Genomic DNA, 16,032 nt, shown 5'->3' with positions numbered 1-16,032 from the left:
CATTCAGAGACTAACACCCAAATATGAATTAATAGTGAATACCCGTGTTGTATGAAATAACAGCCGCATTTGACCGATGGTCTATTCATTCGTATTTCTGAACTTAGCCTTGAAAACCATTACGAATAGCCCAAACACTGCCGAGATTTGTGCTTAGTGAATTCCCGTGTTGGGACTTAGAAAAAAACACACAAATCGGTCAAACTCGGATTATTAGTAAATATAGGCCCTTGTTGGCAATTTTTGCGCTTACTCTAGTTCGGTTGCTGCTATATTTTGGACTCTGTCAAGTGGCTTTCCTTTGAGAAAATTGATGTTAATTATGGTTGTAGAGCTACACTGTGTTCACATAATCTTGCAGATTGGCAGAATTTGATGAGATTGAGAGTGAACCGTTTGACACTCTAAAGGGCCCTACACACTGCGCGATCTGTCGCCAAGCTGCCCAACGGCAGATATGGCCGATGAGTGACCCGGTGGCAGGGGGGCAGTGACGGGGGAGTGAAGTTTCTTCACTCCCTCCATCACCTGGCTCCATAGCAGTGCAGGAAAATATGGACGAGATCGTCCATATTCGCCTGCATGGACAAGCGATGGGCCACCAGCGATGGACGAGCGTGGGGCCGTGCATCTTTCATCGCTGGTGCCTCCACACTGAAAGATATTAATGGTATCTATCATTCATATCTTTCACTAATATCGCCCAGTATGTAGGGCCTACAGTATAACTTTACCTCAACATGTTTCTTAGAATCAGAGGCAGAATCTATTTTATGTTAAGTTCAATTATTCATACGAGTGGAGGCTTTATCCCTGTATATCCTGTATCGCGATTTATTAAGATTGAACAGAAAATAAATAGATTTGAATTATCACACCATCTCGCTTAGTGATTATTACTGCTCCCAAACAATTCTGAGGGGCTTTATAGTTAGAAATTACTCCACAATAGGAAGATTTGACCCTGTGTTTTGGATTGCGATTTTGCAGTTTTAAATAACTGCTCATTAATTTAATGCTTTTGGTGATAAAGCAATCTAATAAAGCAGTAGGAATTCTTCAAGAAAAGGTCTCTAATTTTGAAACAATTAATCTTCTTGCATTAGTGACTGATGAAGAGAATGATTGGATTAGTAAATTTAATAATCAGCTTATTATTTATAAAAGAGACCTTATCAAATTTGAACAGGAGAAACTGCAGAAAGTATCTGCAGATTACAAGCAACATCAAGTTTCCAGGTGCCTCACGGGCATTTAAACTGAGGAGAATAAACGTCCTTTTTTCCATAGATTAAGATATCTCAGAACTGCGGTTGACACTGAGACCTCTGCTGACAGTAGTAGCACTGCTATGAAACAGATGGTACATCTCATCGGAAGCGGTTGGTTGTCCCTTTAGGTTTTACCACACAAAATAAAGGGGCCCTAAGAGACATCCAAATCATAGAGGAGGACAGAACAAACTTCAAAGGATGTGGAAAAAAGCCTCCCGCGAGGCCAAAGAAGAAATAATCTTTAATTTATAGTCATATGTGTTTTCTGAGAGTGAAAAAAGTTTTCTTAGTAAGGGGTTATTGTTTGTGCCATCAAATAGTTTTTATGACCTCCATTGGCAAGTGCAGAAACATCAGCTACATCATAAGCTGAAATAACATAAATATTTTTCTAATAATCCATCCAATAGAGAGATGGTACAAATTCCAGGCTGATCAAGTTACAAAAAAGTTTTACCTTTAAACCATTCTCTAATAATTGTACTATTAAATCATTTATTAAAACATTTATGAGGATACTTGACCAAGAGGTCACCAAATTAGTAAGTCCCTAGCACGTTATCCCAATTTTTCATCACAAGAAAGAATAGCTCTAAATCTTGAGTCAGAATGAACATCTTGTTATCCACCATGCGGATAAGGGTGGGGCTATTGTGCTGCAGGATCTTAGTGACTCTAAATCCAAAGTTATTTGTCAATTAGAAACTCCAGTTGTATATTGTAAAATACGAGGTAATAGAACTTAGGGAAATATTAACTTTGGCTTTGGATACCCATCTAATTAATGAAGAGATGTTCAAAATCTTGATACCTGAGTTTCCTGTCACACCTTTATTATATACACTCCCTAAAGTTCATAAAGGGATAAACTCCCCCATTGAACAGACCAATTGTCTTGGTGGGGGTGATCCCTTTTCCAACCTTCAGCTATCTATTTGGACTCTGTCTTACAGCCCCGTATTGATGAACACACTAATTTCTTATTGTACAATACTATGTTGCTTAATTTTGGAAAACTCCCTGATGGGGTATGGCTGGTTACCATGAATGTTACAAGCCTGTATCATTTAGGATTATTCCATCTCCAATGGCTAATTTTTTTTTCTTACTTCTCCAACCGATCATTTTGTTCCACTTGTTATACTGACATTGAATCATAAATATTTTTTTATTCAGTGCATATTTTCAACTTGCACAAGATGGTCAAAGTTTAATGTTATATGATTTTCCACAATATGAGTGACTTTGCCAATACACAATTTATGTTAAGAATATGCATTATACATATTTATATTAATGCTGTATAATTGCAGGTACAAATATAAATGAACATTAATAACCTAATGAATTGCAGTCATGTCAATGAGTGATAATATGGGAGATATTAATTGTTATTACGTTTAGTAATGTAATTTAAACAAAATTCACTAGAAAGAGAAATACAGGAAATTTCAACAATCAACTTTGTACCAAATCCTATTATTCATTCAGTTTATTTACTAGTATATCAGTCTTTATTTTGTTATAATCTTATTTTTCCTAATAATCCATTTCTAATTCTATATTCAAATTTCGCAGATCGCAACAACAATGAATGCTGCAAAAGTTACCCATTCTGCAACTGCAATCTGGCTTATTGAAGGCATGGAAGCTAATTTTAGGCACTCAAAACTTTCATCTCATGGAGATGTCTGGGGGGTGCTAATTCATTACTGTAATGAAGAATATATGAGTCTGAAGGCGAGCATTTACAAGATTACCAAACTGTTACTGCTAATCTGGGAGAAAGCTCAACTTCCTACGAAGGCTCAAAATCATGTGGTAGAACACAAAGGCAAGCTTCATTCTGAATGGCAAGGGCTAAAGAAGATAATAAATTGTCAGTCCAAAAGAAATAGGTTGAATTAGAAAATTTTTAGGGATAGCTTGGGTGATCTGTTTGAAGTGGCTCACCGTGACTCCATGTCTATCATTACAATTGAAGAAGCAGTTTTTGATAGCTCAGCGGGAAAATGGTCACAGAGGCACTATAGGAGGACTTGATCAAACCTTAGCTGTTCGTGAAGAACGTGTAATGAAGAGAAAAGCTGCTGTGGCATCTCAAATGAAGAAAGGCTGGACAGAAGGAGAAGCTTCAACTTCAGTTGCTGTTTTAGATGACTCATCTTACGAAACTACGAAGCACAAACAGTGACACCGAAAACTCCACGACTGCATGGAACAATAAAAATTTTGATTCCAGAAGTGGCTGCAGTTCTCGATCGAACTAAAACCAGTGATCGAAATGGTGCTAACATATTTTCAGTAATAGCTGCTACGAGTCAACTCCAGCCGGATGTAGAACCGTTTATTTTAAGCCCCAGAGCTATACGGCGAGCAAGAATGAAGCACCAAGAATCTTTTACAAGTGAGATGAAAGCCATGTTTCAACCAAATGTACCACTAATTCTACACTAGGATGGCAAGATCTTGGATGATCTCGCTGGTCCAGGTCCTGACTGAGAACAGGTTGACAGTCTCCCCATTCTGGTTTCAGGACAGAATGTAATAGAGCTGCACTCAGTTACCAAACTTCAGGATGGAACTGCAAAATCTATGGCCAAGGCAAGGATGAAAACCATAGATGAGTGGGGATTGCGGGACAACATCCAAGGGCTATGTTTTCATACCACAGCATCCAACAGTGGAGTGAAAGGTGGAGTATGTGCGCTGCTGGAGTCTGAGATAGGCTGGCTGCTACTAAATTTGGCTTTTTGACATCACATCCCTGAAATAATGCTGGAAAAGGTCCTCAGTATCGATGATGTTTCTAAATCTCCAAAACAAATTACCGTTCTGCATTACTGCAATGTAATTGTCATATTATAAACTTTGGTTGAGTTGTTCAAGTTCTAAATATAATTTGATTTCAAAATAAAAATTACTATAATGTTTTTTCACATAATGGCACATTTTGTTGGGTTGGTGGTTGTAATTTTCAAAAAATATTTTTTTTGGAATCACCCTACATGGTAATTCCATACTCTGTGGGTTTGAGTTCCATGAGAAAACTATTGTTACATAAAATAATTTTTTATGTGATGTATATTGAAATATGAGTTACAGTAAGTTGCTGGAATTGATTCTCAGTAAAATGTATTTTTGTTTGACTCTAGATAGCATATTCAGATTAAAGGATGTGCCATGGGATCTTCTGTGGCACGTTGTTGTTATTAAGTACTGTCAATTTGCTGCCGACTTATGGCGACCCTATGGACATCTGTCTTGTACAAATTTTGATTTTATGTTAAGCGGCTTAATGTTGATAGTGTGGTATCCATAGATGTTGTGATTGTATCAAGCCATCTTGTGCTAGTCTTCACCTTTTTCTTTTGTATTCAACTATTCCAAGCATAATGTCTTTCTCTAGGGATCCTTTTCTTCACATAATGTGTCCAAAGTAGGAAAGGTGCAGTCTTCTATTTGTGCTTCTAGGAACGTTGTTGTTGTTAGATACCGTCAAGTTGCTGCCGACTTATGGCGACCCTATGGATAGCTGTTTTGTACAAGTTTTGCTCTTCTGTTAAGCGGCTTAATGTTGATAGTGTGGTATCCATAGTGATTGTGTTTGTATCAAGCCATCTTGTACTGGTCTTCCCCTTTTTCATTTGCCTTCAACTTTTCCAAGCATAATGTCTTTTACTAGGGATCCTTTTCTTCGAATGTGTCCAAAGTAGCAAAGGTGCAGTCTTGTCATTGGTGCTTCTAGGGGGAGCTTAGGTTTTATCTCATCTAATACTGATTTGTTATTTGGGCAGTCCATGGTATATGTAATATTTGTCTCCAGCACCATAATTTAAATGCATCAATAATCTTCATATCTTGACTTTCCAGCTTTCATACCCATACGATGTTACTAGAAAAACAATAGCTTGAACGAGTTGTATCTTTGTATGCAAAGACACATTTTTTAACTTGACTGTCTTATCAAGATCCCTCATACAGGTATATCACTGTATCAGACCCTAAGATTTATGTTTCTGGCCTTGGGCACCAGAACAGTTGGAAGGTGCATGATAGAGTTAACTGGGGAGAAACCAAGCTGTGTAATGAAATCTGGAACCAATCGATGGCCTGTGTCCATGGGGCATGATAATGCCCACACTGGACTAGAAGGCAATGATATTGTAGATGCCCTGGTGCAAGACAGACCAGCGGAGGTCACCTCACAAGAGTAAACCAAACTGTATCATTTAGGAAGAGAGAAAAGATATCCTAGCATCGCAGCTGATGGCCAGAGAAATAATAGAGAAGTGTAAAACATGTCAACTGCTGAACTGCAGCAAGAAGCTGACTGGTAATATGGATGGCACTGAAGCATGTCCCTCTGCAAGTACTGACCCACAAGCTACAATCAACATGTTGGAATATTTACAGAAGCATTTTTATACAGCAAAAGAGATCCAGTCAGATAACAGAACACACGTCACTGACAAGCAAGTCAAAGACTGGGCAGCTGAGTGGGAGTTGTTCTGGTTGTACCACATTTTCTCTTATACCCAAACTGCCATGTTGATTGAACATATGAATAAGGTCCTAGAGGGCCAGGGAAGAATGCAGATACAAACTTTGAGGGGTTGGGCCTTCAGGAGACTGTGTGTGGTTTGAATGAGAGGGTAATAGAAGGGGACATCTCACATGCCATGTTGGACACATGCCATGTTGGAACTGACACAAGGAGATGTTATAGGTTCTCTGTTGATTATGCCAAATATTGTGTACATAGCACAGAAAGTGAAGGGAGGAATTGTTAAAGCTGGGTTGGGACAGACATACTCTCATCTTGTCTTTTTTTTTGCATCCTACAGGTTGTACTCTAGGACCACACAGATGACTTTCTGCAACTTTCCAGGTCTCAGACTAGACAGGTGCCTGTGGGCTTGCATCCTGATATCCAGTGCCCTTGGAGTAGGGCTGATATTAACCATTTTGGGTGGCTGTAGCTGCAGTTGCATTGGAAATCAGGCTCACAATATTATCAAGGAGAGAGAGTTGCATGAACATTTCATAAAGACCCCTTTGTCAAACAATATCATGAAGACAGTTGGTTTAAGTGGCTAGTTGATTTTTAGACATTGGAAGGTGGTTTAATGCTTCTTTCATATGGGAGGCTATGGTTTAATGATGTTAGTGCTATGCTAAATGTGTATTAAGGCAATTTTTATGTGTATATTCAAACAGTTGAAACCGCAAGTATTATGCCCATACAATACCAGGGTTCTCATGAGGATACAGAACTTTCTAGTGCATATGAGATGCTTAACCAGCCAGATGTGATGAGTGATTTTAATGACTGCAAGCAAATTATGCAACAATGTACAACAAGCTCAATTGTATCCAGTAAGGAAAGATAATGAATTACAAAGATGGCAAGAGTATGTTGCTATCAAGGATGAGAGTAAGGGTGGTTTGTAATAGGAAGAACAAAATATCAAGATGGTGGCTGTCATCCCTTTCTGTTGTTTACTGCTCTCATCTCTGTCTCATAACATACTGGAAAGTACCAGAAAGTTCAAGACATGTCACCACATCCTGGGATAATGGTTTAACTGCTACTGCACCTGATTATGCTATACCATATATAGAAAGACCAATCAAGGTTTCATTTAAGTTTATAACCTTATTTGGCAACTCATATCTGTGCTTTGTCTAGCTTTTGATATATAAGGGGTAAATTTACTAAGGTGGGGGGAGATTTTTTTAGAACTGGTGATGCTGTCCATAGCAACCAATCAGATTTTATCTATTATCTTCTAGAAGCAGCTAGATAAATGTTAAGTAGAATCTGATTGGTTACTATGGGCAACATCAACCATTCCAAAAATCTCCCTAATGAGAAGGGTAAAGGGTGCAGGAGAAAAACAGACTGCAGGGGTGCCAGGATGAAAAACCTGTCCAGCTTCTAACTGATAGATTAGGGCTCCTGGACTGTGTATGCTGATTATATTGCATATTTGATTACAAATAACAGTCCTGTCTGCTTTATTTAACTCTGTGTACTCAACATAATGTAATTGTCACTGTATCTGCATCCGAAATGCCACGTTACAGTGTTTTCCATGTAGCACAGCATTGTGTATGTAAATACAGTCACAGTCACACACAGAATATAGGCATGCTGCATATAATTTTAATCATCAGAAGCTGCTTGTGCATTCTTTTACATTAGTTTGCATCTAAGATGTATTTTCACGGAACAAAACACAAAAAAAGGCACAGCACTACCGAGTCACATGGCCCTCATGCATTATGTGTAATGCGACTTTTAGCACACAGAGCAAAGATGAAAGAGGACACATCTGTATTTGTTGCAGTGATTTGCCCCTAAGGAGGGCACCAGAGCAAAGTAATCAGTATTTGTTGTATTTAGATTAAGGGCCCACAAGGGGAATACAGTGGTAGTGACCCATGTTTAAGGGGTGTGGACATCCACCAGAGAAGGTGTGCCCAGCCAGCTCAGACGCTTTGCTATCAATTAGGCAAATCTTGGTTTAGTTTCTATAGAAGTGAACCAATCGCCCATGGTTATCAGTTGTCCTGCTCCACCAGGTAGCTGGACCTATTATAGACTAACAAAATATTATTTCAGTGCACAGTCTAATACCTAACACCTAGAGGAGGGGATGGGCCTCCAGGCAGTGAGACCCACTGGAGATTTCCCTTGTAACCCTGTGCACTCACCATTCTTAGGGATGGGGTGCACATCTGCACTCCCTATTCCCAGGTTGGGGTGCAGTGGCATGTGACCACATTGCTTAAATAAATAAAACACACAGAACTCAGAACTCACTATTGTAAACTCACTCACCATAACACAGAATTAATGGGGATTAAGTTCATGAATTGGTCGAAGCATTTAAGCCTGCAGCCAACATCAAGGATCACCCCCCCCCCCCATTTCACTGCAAGTCCTACAGTATCACACATAGTTTTGAAAACCTGGTAACTGCTTTCACATCAGATTCAAACTGAAAATTTGCTCTATGGTTTAAAGCGCAGCTGCCAACTAACTTATGGCTTTTAAAGGTAATAAGCAAGAGATAGTCACCAAACATAGCTCCTGAAGTACCACTAAGGAAACAGCTGACACAGGTTACAATGAATGAGTTTACACAGTGGTGCATGAGAAAGCTGTGACCACAAATATATTATATATATATTAATGGTCTTGAGTCACATTATTATGACCTCCAGCTAATAGCCATGGTAACCATCATGTGCAGCACAGAGAGCAGCTAGACGGGCTAGATGGGAGCTACACATCTGGTAGCTCCCAGGTTAGTTTTAACGGTAAGCTGCTCCACTGAGGCATGTCAGTCGGCCCTCATGCACCTTCATAGCTGATCTTCACATCTCACATTAATGGCATGTGGTGTACAGTCATTATACACCTTCACCACAGCATCACGTGAACAGTTCACAAATTGTGCTGTTTCAGAGATACTGCCAGCCTTGTCCCGAAAGCTGATAATTATCCCTTTTTGCAACTTGGATAAATCACCCCTATTACCCATGACATCAACAAGTGATATATGTGCAGATGGCCTATCGCATACCTTATATAAACACCAAGCCGGAGCACAGCATGTGGTGTACTTCATGGGCTACGCACAGCTGATGCCAAATATAGGAGGCGGTCATAACAATGTGACTCAACCGTGTACAGTATATATATAATATCTGCATTCAGGGAAATAACCAATGTATATAAGTATTATGAAGGCTCACAAAAAAATGTCAGCTGCTGACTTGATACAATTAAGAAATTTACTGTTTATTAAAATTTAGGCAAGCTTTAATAGCTAATAAAACACACATACAATCTAACATATAATACACACACAACACACACAACAGGGAAGCATATATGTTAATTAAGCTCCACATGCAAATTAGCAAGTTGCTATTAGTTCAGTTCTCTTAGTGCTGGGCAGGTTAGTATGCGTGTGCAAATTGATAAGGATAAAGTACTCAGTTCTTAAATCACAACAATGTAGGGTATTTGGTGGGTATATTCTTCACCCTTGTGTTTGGATGTCAGTTAAGGAGCACTCCTATTTGGTTTAGATGTATATATAAAGATACTACATATATAAACCTCATATGATCCAGTTTACATTCTATATGGTCCATAAAGTATATGGTATAAGGTGTTCCTAGAATGATTGTAGATATATGAGATCTGTATAGCTATAATCATTCTGAGCGCACCTTCCTTTCTTTATAGTGTGTTTTTTATAGTATTTTTAAATGACTTTATTAGTGTATCTAAGTGAATAGTGATACACTGATATTGTTCACTTACTATTTATTGTCATCAAGACTATAAAAGTCCCTATGATAGTCCTCTAAAATTGTAAATTACTAACATATGGACCATACAGAATGCAAACTGGATCATACGAGGTTTATTTGTGTACCAGCACATTGACCCAGTTTTTTAGAATATATGCATTTTGTCCCTCTTTGATAAATGTGAAAAAGCTGTAATGTCCTTCTATCTATTGAACATAATCAAGTCATTATGGTTTCTATATATGCATAAAAATTTGTTTGATTCCATATATATATATATATATATATATATATATTTATATATTGTATCCAAATTTTCCCTAAAATGGCTGGAATTTGTTTTAGATAGATAAGCACCTCTCTGCGACATTGTTGCTATTGTTGCTACTGTTATATTATATTTTAAATATATTTATTTTATTATATATTTTTTATATGTCTGTTATAAAGTATAAATTATAACTAATTGACTATGGCAACAAATATAGGTGACACTAATCTGTAACATATGCTTCTGAATATTTGAAGCAAGATTGCTATTGTGAATGATCCACAATGTAGACAACTATGGGTTGAAGGAATCAACCAATCAGAAGATCCCTAAGGAGATAAAAAAGAGCCTTGGTAACCATTGACCCACCCTCTGATGAAACCGCCATCTCATTGGGCAGAGAAATGCATCAGGTGACATGCACAACAGGTGGACCGCAGCAAGTTGGGAGACACAGTCTCTATGACCGTCCCCTTGTCTCCACAAGCCACTGACAAGCATGCTCCCTGTGTGTGCTGATTCAGCTCGTTGCCCAGTGTGCTCACTGTGTGTGCAGACACAGTTCTCCTCTCCCTCCTACAGAGCTAGGATCCAAGCGACAAGAAGTGGTCAGGAGGCATACAGGACCATACATCTAAACCAAATAGGAGCGCTCCTTAACTGACATCCAAATGGAAGGGTGAAGTACATGCTCACCAAATACCCTACATTGTTGTGATTTAAGAACTGAGTACTTTATCCTTATCAATTTGCACGTGCATACTAACCTGTCCAGCACTAAGAGAACTGAACTAATAGCAACTTGCTAATTTGCATGTGGAGCTTAATTAACATTGATGCTTCCCTTTTGTGTGTGTGTGTATTATATGTTAGATTGTATGTGTGTTTTATTAGCTATTAAAGCTTGCTTACATTTTAATAAACAGTAAATTTCTTAATTGTATCAAATCAGCAGCTGGCATTTTTTTGTGCACCTTCATTATACTTATATCTTTGTCTTTGCATTTTTTGGTGGATTTCCAGGTCCACAGTGTGAAAGCAGCCAATTAATTGTCAGATCATTAATTTATATATGTATCCAATATTCACCTATTTTGTATCATTAGTGCTCGACACGTTGTATTTTCTTTCTCTAAATAACCAATATGCTCATGTGGCTGCATTCCAATGTTTCAGAATTTAATCCTTCATCAGGGAACCATATTTGATATCCATTATTCTTTATTTGTACAGTATGTGGTTGTAAATGTATTTTGAGATAAGAAATTAATTGCAGACTTTGACAAAGTATGAGCTATAGAACAAATCCTGTGGTGCAGAACTGGGTAGAATACTGATATATACATTTTTGTGTATTTAATCATTATTAGACAGAAATATGTTTTAATTTTGATTAATCTTTACATATCCACAAGTCATGTGTGCCCAAGTGAGTCTTGTTATGACAGTGGTAGAGTAAAATGGCATTGTCATCTATCTTAAGTTGCTGGTTAGCTAAAACCGTAGTGTTTGCATAATGTATTACTGTTATATCCACTTTTGAATTAATATAATATTTTGAATACTTTTATGAAAGTAACATTTATTTAGCTTGTACATTGTACCTTGTCTTCTGGTATTGATCTTCCTGTAAGATTCCTATTTGATTTTTTTTTCCTTCTTTGTATTGCTTCTTAAGGGGATTCCGTATAATTACTTCAGCGTAGCTGTTTCTATCACTTTGGGCATGTTTCTTAACTGGCAATTTTGGCCAGCTCCAAAACCTTTATTCCATGATTCCCTTTTTAATGCATGTTACTGGGCATTTAAATATGTACCCATCAAAAGTATGACAATTTTCAAAATCTGTCTCGCCTGTCACATTTCAGTCTCATAGTCATTTTAATTTCCTATTTCAATTGACCAAGACTATTTTGAATTTCATTACATTAAGTAGTTACCAATTTCTTATCCATTTGAGCTTTCAATTGACAGTTTTCATCCTCAATTACCATTAGCGTAGAACCATACTCCATTTCACTGTAATTAATAGGAATTGGAATCCTCTGCACTAAATTCTCAATCGCAGCTTTTTCTCACTTGTTTTGAGAGTATTTCTTAATATTTTATTTTAAACATAATCCTTTGATGCTATGTCTAATTATACATACATTTTTAGAAGATATCATAATTCCATTTTATATAATAAATGCAAAACATGAGAATTCTTACCCAGTTTAATAATTTCCATTGTAGGTATATCAGTTTTTTGACTGGAAACTTCAAATGGTTCCATACTGCCCACAGGTTTAATTCCCACAGGTTTAATTGTGAGAATTATGAAATACTGGTAAATGTGGGCTCTGAACTCTGATGATAGTAGAGCAAGTATATACTTTAGCTGTACATAAGAAGTTAACATAAAGAACTGGACTTACACCGTTTGTGTAGCATAGAATATACTAACTGAATGTGTGCTTGCTCATAAAACCATCACTTATGCAGATTTGTAAGAAAGTGAGACTTGCTGTATGAAGAAGAACACAAGAAAAAACAATGAAAGAAAACGTGTGTAAATGTATGAGGCATATGCTTGCCAAAAAGTGGGCGCATATGCTATTGAGGTAGACCTACTGTACATGTATTTTATGATGCAGAGGCCTCAGTTTGTTCAGTAGGCATTCAACTCAGCATCAGCCCAATGTATTGCTAGCTCTTACTGTATATTCTGCACTATAATATCAGACAAAGAGATAAGATTGCTAAACTTGCAAGCAGTTACAGTATCTATAGTTTTGTACTGATTGTAAGACTTGTGCAAGATTACAATCAAGCAAATAATGTAGTTTTGTTATGCTTATTGGTTCATCCACTGTGTTTCTCAAGTAAAATTAATATAAAAAGAGGTGCACTGTAAAATAATAATGAGTATTAACAAGAAATACCTTTTAATAATCATGTCATCTGTATCTGTTCCTCCTCTCCTTGTGCTTTCTTAAGCATAACTCAAAATTGTTAATAACAGATTTTACTTAAAGTCTGGTCCAAGGTATAGGCCCCTCCCAAATATTCACTCTAAATATTGCTTAGGTTAAGGGACTAATTCAGACCTGATCACAGCAGCAAATTTGTTAGCAGATGGGAAAACCATGTGCACTGCAGGGGAGGGGGATTTTGGCAGATATAACTTGTGCAGAAAGAGTTAGATTTGGGGGTGGGGTGTATTAAAACTGAAATCTAAATTGCAGTGTAAATAAAGCAGCCAGTATTTACCCTGCACAGAAACAATATAACCCACCCAAATCTAAAGGGCCATATTCACGGCCCGATTTGGGGAGAGATGTGTTCTGAGCGAATCGCTCAGCACACATCTCTCCCCCCGCTCAGCACAGCGCGATGTGTACTGAGCATGTGGGGGGAGATGGGGGGGGGCTGCTCATTTCACCCAGCGGGTGAAATGAGTGACCTGCTAGATTGATCCTGCATGCAGGCCAATCTAGCACCAGCAATAGCGATGCACGGGGCCAAGCATCGCTATCACTGTGGGGGTACACATGGAGTGATCACTGCTTAAAATCTAAGCAATCTAGTCAGATTGCTTAAATTTTAAGCAGCGATCGCTCCATGAGTACCCCCTTAACTCTCTCTGCACATGTTATATCTGCCTCCCCCTGCAGTGCACATGGGGCCTGATTACGAGTTGATCACACAAAGCTGCTTTTTGCAGCCTGTGCGATCCACTGTACTCTGCCTATGGGGGTAGGTTTTTTCCCATAGCAAGGCTGCGATCGCTTGTGCAGTTTCTAAGTAGGTCTAGACATACTTACCAGCTGCGACGTTGTCAACCTGTTCGGTCCTGGCTCTGATGTCTAACACCAGCCCTGGACACGCCTGCGTTTCTTCAAACACGCCTGCATTTTTCTTGCCACTCTCAGAAAACAGCTCTGAACGCTGTGTTGCCGCCAAGGAACGCCCACCGACTGTCAATCTTCAAACGATCGCTGCTGCGATCACTTTCTTCATTCTCTTTGTTGTTGCCTGGCGATGTCACGCGTGCGCATTACGGCCCCCGTGCATGCGCAGTAGTGACCCGGTTGCAGCTGTGCAAGCAAAAGCACGCTGTGATCGCGTCGTAATGACCCCCATGGTTTTGCCCATCAGCTAACAAATTTGCTGCTACGATCAGGTCTGATTTAAGCCCAAAATCGCAAATTTAACTAAACAAGTGTAGATTTAAAATATCCAAATTGAATACGAATAATAAGTTAACAAAATAGAAAGTAGGTCAGATATTCAGTATTCAAATATTTTCATAGAATTTATCTTTAGAGCATATAAAAGTCAAATGGGGGAAAGCAACAATGCTTTGAAACTATTTTTTTTGTATCACACTGTTTTTCTACTCAAGTGTACAAAACAGATTAGTATGTCAAAACCATTATCAGAATGTAGTTTATTTAGGATTTGGGTAATTTTAGCATCACAAAAATATACTGTATTTGAGTAAACAATTACACTCAGCAGGCGAGCACAGGTCAGCAAAACCCTGTGGGGACTCTGCATCAAATGAATAGTGTATATATAGATTTACTTTAATTTCTAATAAATTCACTCTAAGATACAAAATAATGTTTGAAGGTAAATTTATAGAGGTCATTTTAAAGATTAAATACATGACATTCACTGAAAATGATTTATGTAAATCACTATAAATTTCTTCCAAAAATAATATAATAACATAATAAAATCATTTTAAAATAATAAAATGATAGCGCCTGTTAAAAATTTGCTACATTTTTAACTGCCGCTAATTGATAGTATAAAAAATAATTTCATAAATAAAATTAGAATAGTGTAACATACACACCAGTGAGCTACAGCATAGGCAAATCAACTGAATATGACAAAGTGCTGCAGGTAGTAACTAAATAACATAAAAAAAAGATAGAGTGACTGTGCTGAATATCTCAAAATAGTGAACATAACGGTATACTGCATGAGTAAAATTCAATCCAAGATATAAACACAAACATTTTTAGATTAAACCATAGAAATTTTATAATGAACATTATGACATACAAATTTCACAATAAAACTAGTGATGAGCACCGGAAATTTTTCGGGTTTTGTGTTTTGGTTTTGGGTTCGGTTCCGCGGCCGTGTTTTGGGTTCGAACGCGTTTTGGCAAAACCTCACCGAATTTTTTTGTCGGATTCGGGTGTGTTTTGGATTCGGGTGTTTTTTTCAAAAAACCCTAAAAAACAGCTTAAATCATAGAATTTGGGGGTCATTTTGATCCCAAAGTATTATTAACCTCAATAACCATAATTTCTACTCATTTTCAGTCTATTCTGAACACCTCACACCTCACAATATTATTTTTAGTCCTAAAGTTTGCACCGAGGTCGCTGGATGACTAAGCTCAGCGACCCAAGTGGCCGACACAAACACCTGGCCCATCTAGGAGTGGCACTGCAGTGTCACGCAGGATGGCCCTTCAAAAAACTACTCCCCAAACAGCACATGACGCAAAGAAAAAAAGAGGTGCAATGAGGTAGCTGTGTGGCTAAGCTAAGCGACCCAAGTGGCCGACACAAACACCTGGCCTATCCAGGAGTGGCACTGCAGTGTCACGCAGGATGGCCCTTCCAAAAAACACCCCCCAAACAGCACATGACGCAAAGAAAAAAAGAGGCGCAATGAGGTAGCTGTGTGACTAAGCTAAGCGACCCTAGTGGCCGACACAAACACCTGGCCCATCTAGGAGTGGCACTGCAGTGTCACGCAGGATGGCCCTTCAAAAAACTACTCCCCAAACAGCACATGATGCAAAGAAGAAAAAAAAGATGCGCAATGAGGTAGCTGTGTGACTAAGCTAAGCGACCCAAGTGGCCGACACAAACACCTGGCCCATCTAGGAGTGGCACTGCAGTGTCACGCAGGATGGCCCTTCAAAAAACTACTCCCCAAACAGCACATGACGCAAAGAAGGAAAAAAAAGATGCGCAATGAGGTAGCTGTGTGACTAAGCTAAGCGACCCAAGTGGCCGACACAAACACCTGGCCCATCTAGGAGTGGCACTGCAGTGTCACGCAGGATGGCCCTTCCAAAAAACACCCCCCGAACAGCACATGACGCAAAGAAAAAAAGAGGCGCAATGAGGTAGCTGTGTG

This window comes from Pseudophryne corroboree, chromosome 1, assembly GCF_028390025.1.
Source record: "Pseudophryne corroboree isolate aPseCor3 chromosome 1, aPseCor3.hap2, whole genome shotgun sequence".
Lineage (NCBI taxonomy): Eukaryota > Metazoa > Chordata > Amphibia > Anura > Myobatrachidae > Pseudophryne > Pseudophryne corroboree.
This window is presented reverse-complemented; position numbering follows the sequence as displayed.